Here is a 14,026-nt window from a genome sequence, read left to right on the forward strand (position 1 = left end):
ATATTCCTGAGTTCCGTGACATTGCTGTGCTCTCCGGTGCGTTCTTTCTTTTTAAGAATGTTCCAAACAGTTGATTTGGCCACACGTAATGTTTTAGCTATCTCTCTGATGGGTTTGTTTTGATTTTTCAGCCTAATGATGGCTTCCTTCACTGATAGTGACAGCTCTTTGGATCTCATATTGAGAGTCGACAGCAACAGATTCCAAATGCAAATGTCACACCTAGAATCAACTCCAGACCTTTTACCTGCTTAATTAATGATGAAATAATGAGGGAATAGCCCACACATGTTCATGAAATAGGTTTTGAGTCGATTGTCCCATTACTTTTGGTCCCTTAAAAAGTGTGAGGCACATATAGAAACCTTTGTAATTCCTACACCGTTCACCTGATTTGGATGTAAATACCCTCAAATTAAAGCTGAAAGTCTGCAGTTAAAGCACGTCGTGTTAGTTTAATTTCAAATTAATTGTGGTGGTGTACAGAGCCCAAAATATGAGAATTGTGTCGATGTCCCAATATTTATGGACTTGATTGTATATCAGACGCTGTGAGATCTGGTGAATCTACAAAATAAACTAGATTAAATAAACTATAATAAATTATAATAGTGTGAATATTCATTTGACCTAAGCTGCCTTCTAAATGAACTGCCAAAAGACCCGACAAAGAAGATCATAGACTAATATTTAGTGCAGAATAAACAGTAAAATAATTTGTAAAATATAACATAAGAAAAAGCATATAAAATGCAGTATTCAGCTTGCAGATAAAAGTAAAAAACATTGACAGAAACATCTACATATTCAGTCAGGGCCGTAACTAGGGCTGTGTGATAGGGGCGACCACCCAGGGCGCAGAGGTGATGGTGGGCGCAGTTTTTGAATCTTTTAGGTTAATTTGGTTAAAATTGAGGGCTGGGGGCAACATTTTTCTTTCTTGTCCCAGGCACTAATATTTTAAGTTACAGCTCTTTATTCAGTAATTACATTGAAACCAATTCATCAATAGTGAACTACATTTTCTATAGCACGATGATAATTTCTCTTCACTTGTTTTAGACTTTCTCTGCCATTGAACATAAGAGATATAGCTCTCTTGGTTCAAAATAACGGTTATAGTGTATCCAGTATATAAGTGTCAGGATTCCCAGTATAATACCACAGAGAGAGCATAGTGAATGAAGTGGTTTTTATTAATCACTGGTTACACAGGTTTCAGGATGCAGTACGGTAGGGTATGGCAGAAATAGAAAGAATTCAGTAAACAACAGATGCAGAATGCAATGGTCTGCAGGACTTTACCACAAAGTAGTAGAAATGACACACAAGGTTCGACGGTGTCACCGTCACTAGGAGTCTTGACCCAGAATTTACCAAGTTGACTTCTACTCACCAGAGGTGCGGAGTCTAACACAGCGGCTGGTCTTCTCCTGGAACTCCAGCAAGGAAGTATGGGTTTTAGCAGCTTCCACTGTGCAGGTTGTGGCCCTCTGGAGAGTATGGTAAACTGACGGATTACAACTATACACGATGGGATCAGGAGCCTCCCTGAGCTGGGTAGAAAGAGGAACACTAGAAGAATAGGAAAGTCTCTGGAGAGTAGGAGCTGTACCGTACCAGCGGGTACTGAATGCAATGACAAGTAGTAGATGGAGATAGGTAGTTCAAGGGCAAATATATGGATGAACTGTGGCAGATAGATATACCACTAGTGTAGAGTAAAGACTTGTCCAGGCTGCAGATGCAATACAAGGTGGTGGAGTGGTCTGCGGCTGACAGGTATTACCACTGGCGTGGAGTAGAGACTTGTCCAGATTGCTGGTATGATACAAGGTAGCGTGGAGCGATCTGCGGCTGACAGGTATTACCACTGGCGTGGAGTAGAGACTTGTCCAGGTAGCAGATATGATACAAGGTAGCGTGGAGCGGTCTGCGACTGACAGGTATTACCACTGGCGTGGAGTAGAGACTTGTGCAGGTAGCAGGTATGATACAAGGTAGCGTGGAGCGGTCTGCGGCTGACAGGTATTACCACTGGCGTGGAGTAGAGTCTTCTCCAGGAACTCCCGCAAGGAAGTATGGGTTTTAGCAGCTTACACTGTGCAGGTCGCGGCCCTCTGGAGAATATGGTAAACTGATGGATTACAACTATACACGATGGGATCAGGAAACTCCCTGAGCTGGGTAGAAGGAGGAACACTAGAAGAATAGGAAAGTCTCTGGAGAGTAGGAGCTGTATCGTACTAGCGGGTACTGAATGCAATGACAAGTAGTAGATGGAGATAAAGTAGTTCAAGGGCAAATAGTATATGGATGAACTGTGGCAGATAAATACACCACTAGCGTGGAGTAAAAACTTGTCCAGGCTGCAGATGCAATACAAGGTGGTGGAGTGGTCTGCGGCTGACGGGTATTACCACTGGCATGGAGTAGAGACTTGTCCAGGTAGCAGGTATGATACAAGGTAGCGTGGAGCAGTCTGCGGCTGACAGGTATTACCACTGGCGTACAAGAGGCTTCCACGGCAGGCAGGTAATACGATCCGGGAGCAATGGACTCCTTGGTTACCTCAGAGGTATGAGGACCACGAACAGGCAAAGGTAGTAAGGCAGAGGGTGTCTTAAATAGTGAGAGGCAATTAATCAACCAATGAGGAGAGGGAGAAGGTTTTACCAGTCCCCAGGTCTGCACATGCGCAGGCACATAGCTAAGATGGTGGACAGCCGCAGCGCAACACGGGTGCCGGCAGAGCAGATAGAGATCTAGATCTTGAGCCAGAGGAACCAGCGATCCGGTGAGTGACAGACGGTCTGCGGAGCAAGGCACTTAAGGTAACAGACACAGGATGCGATAAGCTGCAGGACTTTACCATGAAATAGTGTAGATGTGTCACGGGCACTAGGAGTCTTTACCCAGGGATCACCAGATGGTAGGCTTACCAGAGCAATGTAGATGGTAATAGGGTACTCTGGTAGCTGGGTGATCACGGAACATGAAATGATGGCCGATGAGATGCTCAGGAAAGTCTATGACTAGCAACACTGGTAATAATGAGGTAATGATACACAAGGAACTGTATGGACAAGGACACGTGAAGGTAGTCAGTGGTCTGCGATAGCAAGTTGTACCACTGCTATAGTGAGGAGGAATGTCCAACAGAAACAAGGAGGTGATGAGAGTCAGCGGTCTGCGGGTAGCAAGTTGTACCGCTGTCTGAGTGAAGGAATGGAATCCAAGTGGAGGTATCCAGGTAGTCAGTGGTCTGCGGTAGCAAGTTGTACTACTGCTATGTGAGAGGATAATGGAACAGGTGATACCGGAAACAGGGATCAGTGGTCTGACATCAGCAAGTTGTACCACTGAATATATATGTGAGGAGGTGCACGGGGGAAGACTGCAACACAGGATATACACAGGCACCTTATACACGATCCACAGTAATATGCACAATATAGGTATATATATATGTAAATGACTGATCAGGTCTGCAATCTAGAAAGTCTCTTGAAGTAGTCCAGCACAATGATAACACAGTCAATGATGGCAAGAGACTCAGCGGGTAGCAGACTCCAGAGAGAACCAAACACAGTCCAGCAAGATATGCAATACACAGCACAGTCAATGAAAAGTATGCATACCGTGGTTCAGCAGTAGCAGTCAGATGGGATTGCAGCGGTACCTGAGCGGCTGGAGACCGACTGGATAGGAAGTCCCAGGATAGGAGAAGCAGCGGTCTAGCAGGTGCAGCGCACAGGTGAGTAGACCGACAGGGACACGAATCCACAGGAGTCAGCAACACGTGGAACTGGACTCATAGGAAACCCAGGAGAATGGAGATGATCCAGCAGAGGGTAGTAGAAGAGATACAAATCCAATGCTGACAGGAGGGTAGAGGCCAGTGGAACACGTGAAGGCGTGGAGAGTGGATCAGCAGGAGATGGACGATAGCGCTGACCACAGCGGCAGGACTCAGCGGCACACGGAGGTAACCAGTAGCAACCACAGGAACCAACAGCGATGGGAAACAGGAGTGCAGCGCAGGGCAGGAGCTGTAGATCACGAAGTGTAGCAGATGGTAATGAAAAGCGGCAGTCTCGAGGAAGTCACAGCAAAGATGAGATGAGAGTGTAGTGCACGGAGGCAGCGGATAGTAATCAGCTGGCAGTCACGATGTTGAACACAGGCGAGTTGCAAGCAGGAGACTGTAGTGCACAGAGGCAGCGGATAGTAGTCAGCTGGCAGTCACGATGTTGAACACAGGCGAGTTGCAAGCAGGAGACTGTAGTGCACAGAGGCAGCGGATAGTAATCAGCAAACAGACTTGATGAGAAGCAGGTGAGTGAGGTAAAGCTGGAGTGCACGGAGGCAGCGGATAACAATGAGCAAACAGTCACATTGATATAAAATAACGTTGAAGTGGTGTAGAAGACTGTAGTGCACGGAGGCAGCGGATAGGAATCAGCAAACAGTCATGATGATACAGTTGATGGTAGAAGTGGTATGGAACCACAGTAGTAGAAGTGGTTTGGAAACCACAGGAATCAGCAGCACTGAATACACAAGTAATACAGGAACACCTTCAGAGACTCATGAGGAATGAGACTCCAAGATCAGGCCACGTGGTGGTGACCACAGATGCTTAATATAGGGAGGTTGCCTGATCTGCCAATTAAGTTAAAGGGGTATACACTGAAGTATAGAAAAGGGCTGCGCATGCGCAGACCCTCAGGATGGTGGACGGCCACGGTTCCTAAATGTCCGGGAAGAGGCACTCACGGTCCGGTGAGTGACAGTACCCCCCCTTTTAAAGGTGGGCACAGAACGCCTGGAACCGGGCTTGTCCGGATTTTTGGAGTAAAACTTCTTCAAAAGGGCAGGAGCATTAAGATCTTCAGCTTTGATCCAAGAGCGCTCCTCAGGACCAAAGCCCTTCCAATGAACGAGGAAGTGGAGGACTCCTCGCGAAATTTTTGCATCTAGAACCTCGGTAATCTCAAAATCCTCCTCCTGATGGACTTGAACTGGCTGCGGAGCTGAGGGAGGAGTTGAAAAACGGTTGATAATAAGAGGTTTAAGTAAAGATACATGGAAGGCATTAGAAATCCGAAGACTCTTAGGAAGAAGGAGTTTCACACATACTGGATTGATAACTTGAATGATCCTATATGGACCAATAAAACGAGGGGCGAATTTCATGGATGGAACCTTCAAACGAATATTTTTTGTGGATAACCAGACACGATCTCCAATTTTTAGTGGTGGAATAGCCCGCCTCTTCTTATCAGCGAAAGATTTATATTTGACAGATGTCTTCTTCAAACAGGTTCTAACCTGAGACCAGATATTTTTAAAGGTCTGACAAACAGTCTCCACCGCAGGAACTTGGGTGGGCGGGAGGGCAGGAAATTCCGGAAAAGACGGATGGTGACCGTAGACCACAAAGAATGGAGTTTTGAATGATGACTCATGGTACATGTTGTTATGGGCGAACTCAGCCCAAGGGAGTAACTCTACCCAGTTGTCTTGATTGGCTGATGAAAATATCCTTATAAAAGTCTCAAGATCTTGATTGACGCGTTCGGTTTGTCCATTGGATTGTGGATGGTAAGAAGATGAGAGTGCTAATCGTATGCCCAAGGTTTTACAAAGGGCTCGCCAGAATCTGGACACGAATTGTACTCCTCTATCAGACACAATCTCAGATGGACATCCATGGATACGGAAGATCTCTTTAATGAAATGTTCAGCCAGGATAGACGAGGAAGGCGAACCAGACAGAGGGATGAAATGAGCCATCTTCGAAAATCTGTCCACTACCACCCAAATAGTGTTATGGTTCTTACTAGGTGGTAAGTCAGTAACGAAATCCATACTAATATGGGTCCATGGTTTGGACGGAATGGGTAGTGGTCGCAGCAACCCTGCTGGGGTTCTGCGGGAGGATTTGAATTGCGAACATAATTCACAGGAAGCAATGAACTCTTTGACGTCTCTCCTCATTGAAGGCCACCAGTAACTTCGAGAGAGGATCTCAAAAGTCTTGTGTTCACCGGCGTGTCCAGAAAAACGAGAGGCATGGAACCACGAAAGGATTTTCCTCCTTAGAGTAGGAGGCACGAGGGTCTTCCCAAATGGTAGCGTTTTGGTGGATGAAGCAGCCAGTGAGATACATTTGGGGTCTAGAATGGTATGGTTGGAAACCTCTTCTATATCAGAGGACGTAGCAAAGGCTCTAGATAAGGCATCAGCTTTTTTGTTCTTGGCAGCTGGTTTGAAGGTAATTATTAATTCAAAACGGGAAAAGAAAAGAGACCATCTCGCTTGACGAGGGTTCAAGCATTGGGCAGACTGGAGATATGACAAGTTCTTATGATCCGTGAAGATCGTCACCGGATGGCGAGCTCCCTCCAACAAGTATCTCCATTCCTCTAATGCGGCTTTGATAGCCAGTAATTCCTTGTCTCCGATGGTATAATTCTTCTCTGCGGGTAGGAGACCCCGAGAATAGAAGGCACAAGGGTGGAATTTTTGCTGTTCCGAGCGTTGGGAGAGAATAGCTCCTAAGCCCACATTAGAGGCATCTACTTCTAGGAAAAAAGGGAGTGTCACATCAGGCTGACGAAGGATTGGAGCCGAAGAGAAGGACTCTTTTAATGTTTGAAAGGCTTGAATAGCCTCAGTAGACCATTGCTTAGGATTAGCCCCTTTACGAGTCAGGGCCACAATAGGAGATGCAATGGAAGAAAAGTCTTGAATGAAGCGTCTATAGTAATTGGCAAAACCTAAAAAACGCTGGATGGCACGAAGAGTAGTTGGCTGGGGCCAATGTAGTACAGCATTTACTTTGTCAGGATCCATCTTCAGACCAACTCCGGAAACAATATACCCCAAGAATGGAATCTGGGGTAATTCGAATGAACATTTTTCTAATTTACAGAACAATGAATTTTTCCGTAGCCTGGAGAGGACTTCTGCCACATGTTGGTGGTGAGAAGGCAGGTCCTGTGAAAAAATCAATATGTCGTCCAGGTAGACGACGACACATACATATAATAAGTCCCGAAAAATCTCATTGATGAAGCCCTGAAAAACAGCGGGGGCATTACATAGCCCGAAAGGCATTACCAGATATTCGTAATGCCCGTCTCTGGTGTTAAACGCCGTCTTCCATTCGTCACCGGAACGGATTCTGATTAAATTGTAAGCACCACGAAGATCCAACTTAGTAAAAATACGGGCTCCCTTAATGCGGTCAAATAGCTCAGTGATCAACGGAATGGGATACCGGTTCTTGATAGTAATGGCATTGAGTCCACGAAAATCTATACAAGGGCGTAATGATCCATCCTTCTTTTTGACAAAGAAGAACCCAGCTCCAGCGGGCGAGGTGGAAGGTCGAATGAACCCACGCTGGAGGTTCTCCCGTATATATTCAGATGTAGCTTGAGTTTCAGGTAACGAGAGTGGATAGACCCGGCCTCTGGGAGGAGTCTTGCCAGGAAGAAGATCAATCGGACAATCCCAAGAACGATGAGGAGGAAGACGTTCAGACTGAGCTTTATCAAAAACATCGGTAAATGAAGCATATTGAGGAGGGAGTCCCGGTGAAATAGCTGAAATGGAAGCTTGCTGTACCTTGAGAGGAATGACTTGGGAAAGGCAATGATGGTGACATTCAGGCCCCCAAGACGTGACTTGAGGGGTGCGCCAGTCAATCTGGGGAGAGTGACACTGAAGCCATGGAAGGCCTAGGACAATCGGACTTGTCGTAACAGGAAGAATTAAAAACGATATCTCTTCATGATGCAGAGCACCAATCTGAAGGGTTACTGGAGACGTACTCTGGGTGATGAGACCGTTGATGAGACGTGATCCATCGATAGCCGTCACAGTAATGGGAGTTTTTAAGGTAATCATTGGTAGAGACCATTGATTAACTAACGATTTGGAAATAAAATTTCCTGCTGCTCCGGAATCAATCAATGCCTGTGACTCAAAGGTCTTGGTAGCAAAGGAAATAGTCACATCAAAAGCGCAGACTTTAGATTTCATAGACGATGGAGAGGACTCCAGGGACCCTAACTTCACCTCTCCAGAACTAGTTAGGGCCTGGCATTTCCCGATCTCTTAGGGCAGGAGCTGAGGACATGAGTGGAATCAGCACAATAGATACAGAGTCTATTCTTGACTCTTCGTTTCCTCTCCTCAGAAGATAACTTGGAACGTCCAATCTCCATGGGAATCACAGTGGGTGACACTGGACGAAATTGAGGGTTAGAGCGAAAAGGTGCTTTAGCAGAAGTCGTTTTCTCAGCCTCTCTTTCACGAAATCTCATATCAACACGATGGCATAGAGAGATCAAATCCTCAAGTGACGAAGGAAGCTCTTGGGTAGTCAGTGCATCTTTAATTTTATCGGAAAGCCCCTGCCAGAAGGCGGCAACTAGGGCTTCAGTGTTCCACTGAAGTTCAGAGGCTAAGATCCTAAATTGAATGACGTACTGGCCTACAGTATGAGATCCTTGTCGCAGACGGAGGATGCTGGAAGCAGCGGAGGTCACACGACCTGGTTCATCGAACACACTTCGGAATGTAGAAATGAATTTGGCACTATCTTGTAATATTGGATCGTTCCTCTCCCACAGAGGGGAGGCCCAAGCCAGGGCTTGTCCTGAGAACAAAGAGATAAGATAGGCCACTCTGGAACGATGGGTAGAAAAATTTTGAGGTTGGAGCTCAAAATGGACTGAACATTGGTTAAGGAAACCCCTACAAGTTTTGGGGTCTCCATCGTACTTTGACGGAGTAGGCAGGTGAAGCGTGGAAGCTATAGACACCTGGGATGGCAATGGGGAAACGGAGGAAAGCACAGGAGCTTCAGTAGTAGCTGTCACAGTCTGTCCAGATGTTCCTTGGGAGGTTAATGACTGATAACACTGAAGTAACAGCTGTTGGCGGGCATCCTGTTGCTCCACACGGCTAACCAGATGTTGCAGCATCTCTTTGGCGGTAGGTTCCACATCTGGGTCTGTCATGGCCTGATCTTACTGTCACGGGCACTAGGAGTCTTTACCCAGGGATCACCAGATGGTAGGCTTACCAGAGCAATGTAGATGGTAATAGGGTACTCTGGTAGCTGGGTGATCACGGAACATGAAATGATGGCCGATGAGATGCTCAGGAAAGTCTATGACTAGCAACACTGGTAATAATGAGGTAATGATACACAAGGAACTGTATGGACAAGGACACGTGAAGGTAGTCAGTGGTCTGCGATAGCAAGTTGTACCACTGCTATAGTGAGGAGGAATGTCCAACAGAAACAAGGAGGTGATGAGAGTCAGCGGTCTGCGGGTAGCAAGTTGTACCGCTGTCTGAGTGAAGGAATGGAATCCAAGTGGAGGTATCCAGGTAGTCAGTGGTCTGCGGTAGCAAGTTGTACTACTGCTATGTGAGAGGATAATGGAACAGGTGATACCGGAAACAGGGATCAGTGGTCTGACATCAGCAAGTTGTACCACTGAATATATATGTGAGGAGGTGCACGGGGGAAGACTGCAACACAGGATATACACAGGCACCTTATACACGATCCACAGTAATATGCACAATATAGGTATATATATATGTAAATGACTGATCAGGTCTGCAATCTAGAAAGTCTCTTGAAGTAGTCCAGCACAATGATAACACAGTCAATGATGGCAAGAGACTCAGCGGGTAGCAGACTCCAGAGAGAACCAAACACAGTCCAGCAAGATATGCAATACACAGCACAGTCAATGAAAAGTATGCATACCGTGGTTCAGCAGTAGCAGTCAGATGGGATTGCAGCGGTACCTGAGCGGCTGGAGACCGACTGGATAGGAAGTCCCAGGATAGGAGAAGCAGCGGTCTAGCAGGTGCAGCGCACAGGTGAGTAGACCGACAGGGACACGAATCCACAGGAGTCAGCAACACGTGGAACTGGACTCATAGGAAACCCAGGAGAATGGAGATGATCCAGCAGAGGGTAGTAGAAGAGATACAAATCCAATGCTGACAGGAGGGTAGAGGCCAGTGGAACACGTGAAGGCGTGGAGAGTGGATCAGCAGGAGATGGACGATAGCGCTGACCACAGCGGCAGGACTCAGCGGCACACGGAGGTAACCAGTAGCAACCACAGGAACCAACAGCGATGGGAAACAGGAGTGCAGCGCAGGGCAGGAGCTGTAGATCACGAAGTGTAGCAGATGGTAATGAAAAGCGGCAGTCTCGAGGAAGTCACAGCAAAGATGAGATGAGAGTGTAGTGCACGGAGGCAGCGGATAGTAATCAGCTGGCAGTCACGATGTTGAACACAGGCGAGTTGCAAGCAGGAGACTGTAGTGCACAGAGGCAGCGGATAGTAGTCAGCTGGCAGTCACGATGTTGAACACAGGCGAGTTGCAAGCAGGAGACTGTAGTGCACAGAGGCAGCGGATAGTAATCAGCAAACAGACTTGATGAGAAGCAGGTGAGTGAGGTAAAGCTGGAGTGCACGGAGGCAGCGGATAACAATGAGCAAACAGTCACATTGATATAAAATAACGTTGAAGTGGTGTAGAAGACTGTAGTGCACGGAGGCAGCGGATAGGAATCAGCAAACAGTCATGATGATACAGTTGATGGTAGAAGTGGTATGGAACCACAGTAGTAGAAGTGGTTTGGAAACCACAGGAATCAGCAGCACTGAATACACAAGTAATACAGGAACACCTTCAGAGACTCATGAGGAATGAGACTCCAAGATCAGGCCACGTGGTGGTGACCACAGATGCTTAATATAGGGAGGTTGCCTGATCTGCCAATTAAGTTAAAGGGGTATACACTGAAGTATAGAAAAGGGCTGCGCATGCGCAGACCCTCAGGATGGTGGACGGCCACGGTTCCTAAATGTCCGGGAAGAGGCACTCACGGTCCGGTGAGTGACAAGATGCTAGTAACAATCTGCAACAGATTAGTCCTCTGTAACAATGGAGAGCAGAAAACAGGTATTGGTGATAATACACTGCAGCAGGATAATGCAGAAACATTGGAGAGCTGAAAGCAGGTATTGGTGGTAGTACACTGCAGCAGGATAAAGGTGAAACACTGGAGGGCTGCAAGCAGGTACAGAGTCACAGACAGCCGAGTCAGGGGTCACAGGAAGAGGTGCAAAAATGGAGGGACGAGCAGAGGTCAATACCAGGAGATCAATCAGGAAAGGACACAGGAACAGCAACACGGGTAAAGGCAACAAATGATCTGCAAAAAGGCTGCTGGGACAAGCAGGCTTTTGTAGGCCAAGTACCGGTGTTAATCATCCTGGAGTGACAAGCCTAACTCTGGCAGGTAAGAAAGCAGTCTAAGTACCACAGTGGCTCCTTTGGTAGAACAGTGGTACTACAGGCAGGATATATGTGTGTGTGTGTATATGTGTGTGTGTGTGTGTATATATGTGTGTATATATATATATATATATATATACTGTATATTGTGACAAAGGGAGGCATTTATCTGACAATATGCAAAGAAAACATACAAGCAGAGTAAGACATTGGTGCAGTTATCCACCTAGATTCAGGTTAAACCAAGTAAAGACTTATGTGTAGTTTAAAGTTGGTTAACTTACATGATTTAAAAGCTGCTTCCTCTCAGCAAACAGACAGGGTGTGTCTGTTAGTTGAAACAGAGCCAGTGATGGGCGTTTTCTCTTAAAGAGAAGGTGGGTGTGTCACCTGTCCATCAAGCTAAGGCTGGGGGAGGAGTATCATGTATAAAAGCTTGTTTGTGCCATTTGTTCACTGAGACCAACGCCGGGAAATCTGGCTGGTCCTGAGAGAGAGCTGGTCTATGTATAGCTAGCGTTTAGGGTCTCCATGATTGCTGTGCAAGTATACAGTGTCAAAACGTTTACCATCCTGACAATAAAGCACCATAAAAAGGAAGTTGTTTGCGTGTGCTTCTGCAGTAGCGGGCTCTTGCCACAATATATATATATATATATATATATGTATATATATATTATTATTATTATACACACCTCAGCCCAACTTAGTTTCTAGCAACAGGAGCTATAGGATGCAGATCATGGCAATACACAGTCCTGGTCTTGTGGTTAGGAATTAAAATAGTCCAATATGGAGAAAACCACTTGATAGTAGATCTTTGGGTACTGGTAAGGTCGCTCAACTAAGCCTCCAATCCCTCATAAAGTTCAACGTGATTACAACCTGACTGTTAGGGTTCCCAGTATGAAAACCACGGAGAGTAGTTGTGAATGAAACAGTGTTTTTATTTTTAACACAGGTCACACAAGTGTAAACGAGATACAGTCAATGGTAAAGCAGCTTGCACAATTCCATAGGAACAGCAGGAGACCCTGGAAACCAGGCACGATTGGAGAACCGGTGAGTTGGACTTTACACAAAGTATTGCTGTATTTTTCCTTTTCATTTTCTCATTGTGAGATGGACTTTACACAAAGTATTGCTGTGTTTTTCCTCTGAAGAAATTATCGTGTAGGTAATGAAATGCGTCAGAAAGATCTACACGCTGTTTCACTAAATTGGAAGTTAATTTTATTTCTCTTTCATCCAGTCTGGGGGACACTGCTTACCATGGGTTGTGGAGGGAGCTTGGGGAGTTGGCACCTAACTAGTTAACTTTTAGTACTGCCGACAGACCCCTCCCCTCTACAATCCCCCTGCCCTCTCTTGTTCAGTTTTTTTTAGGTGCCCATGGAGTTGGGCAGTGTTTTTAGTACTACATGTAATTTTTTACTTTTATTTTATTCTTTTAATCTTTTTTACAGGTGGCAGTGCTGGAGTGTGCTCTAATATAGAGAACACACTCACAGCAGAGCAGCGGCAGGCACTACCCTGTCAGATGAGAGCCAGCGGCTCTCACTGACAGGGACAGAAGGAAGAATGGGTGCCTGAATTGGGAGTGACAAGCGGTCTCAAGGACCGCTGTCACTCCTGGAGCCTCCCCGATAACCGCCGCTGCAGGCATAGAGCGCCGGTTATCGGATATTGCATTTGACGGCGGCCATCTTGGATAGCGGAGGAGAGGAGAAGGGGGCTATACCTGGATCCCCCCTCATACATAGGAGGGGTCATCAGGTATTATCCGCTGCGGAGACCTCAACCCTGGAGGTCTCCACTACTCTGCCACATAACCTTTTTTATTTTTTATACGGCCACAGAATCAGCTGCAGAGGAGGCATTACTGAAGGGGGGAGCTAACACATAGAGCTCCCCCCTCCTTCCAGAGAGAGATGGTTTAACCCGGTCTTCTGGCACCAAGGAGAAGCCTGGGAAGAGAGAACAGATCTGAGGGAGCAGGCACCAGGATACTGCTGTTGGACTTCTCCCCTGTTTGGCCTATGGGCTAAGTATCTGATTTACTTAAACACATACTCTATATTGCTGTGTACAAAGTGGGCTAGTAGGGGTTATATTATAGTTCTCCTACTTGCCTAAGTATTATTTTGTGTTTAAAATAATTACAAAGTACAAAGTACAACTTTTATATCTAGATTAGTTGATTACTTGTTGTTTTACACTATTCTCTCCACACATTTATATCTCTCTCTCTACTCAGCTAAATTTAACCATTTAAGTCTGTGTGTTTGGTGTGCCTTCCTTTAGTAAGAAATGACAGATAAGGGAAAGGGCCCTATGGCAAAATATTTTACATGTTCTAAATGTAGTGTAAAATTACCTTGTGGGCAGAAGGACCCGTTGGCGCTCTGCTCTGTCTGTGAGGCAGGGGTCCCCCCTGCGCAACCCCAGCATATTTCAGCCCCACTGACGGAGGAACCGGCCTGGGTGACCTCCCTGACACAGTCGGTTTCCTCTTTAGCACAGATGGTTTTTCAATCCAATCAATTACTATCTACTGTGGCAACTTCGGTGGCTAATAATAGTAGTACACAGTTGGGTCTCCCTGTTACCACAGGTTCTATTGGAACGTCTATACCAGGACGTTTGCATACAGACCAAGCCCCTGTTCCCACAG

The sequence above is a fragment of the Mixophyes fleayi genome, chromosome 2 (assembly GCF_038048845.1).
Source record: "Mixophyes fleayi isolate aMixFle1 chromosome 2, aMixFle1.hap1, whole genome shotgun sequence".
NCBI classification, from domain to species: Eukaryota; Metazoa; Chordata; class Amphibia; order Anura; family Limnodynastidae; genus Mixophyes; species Mixophyes fleayi.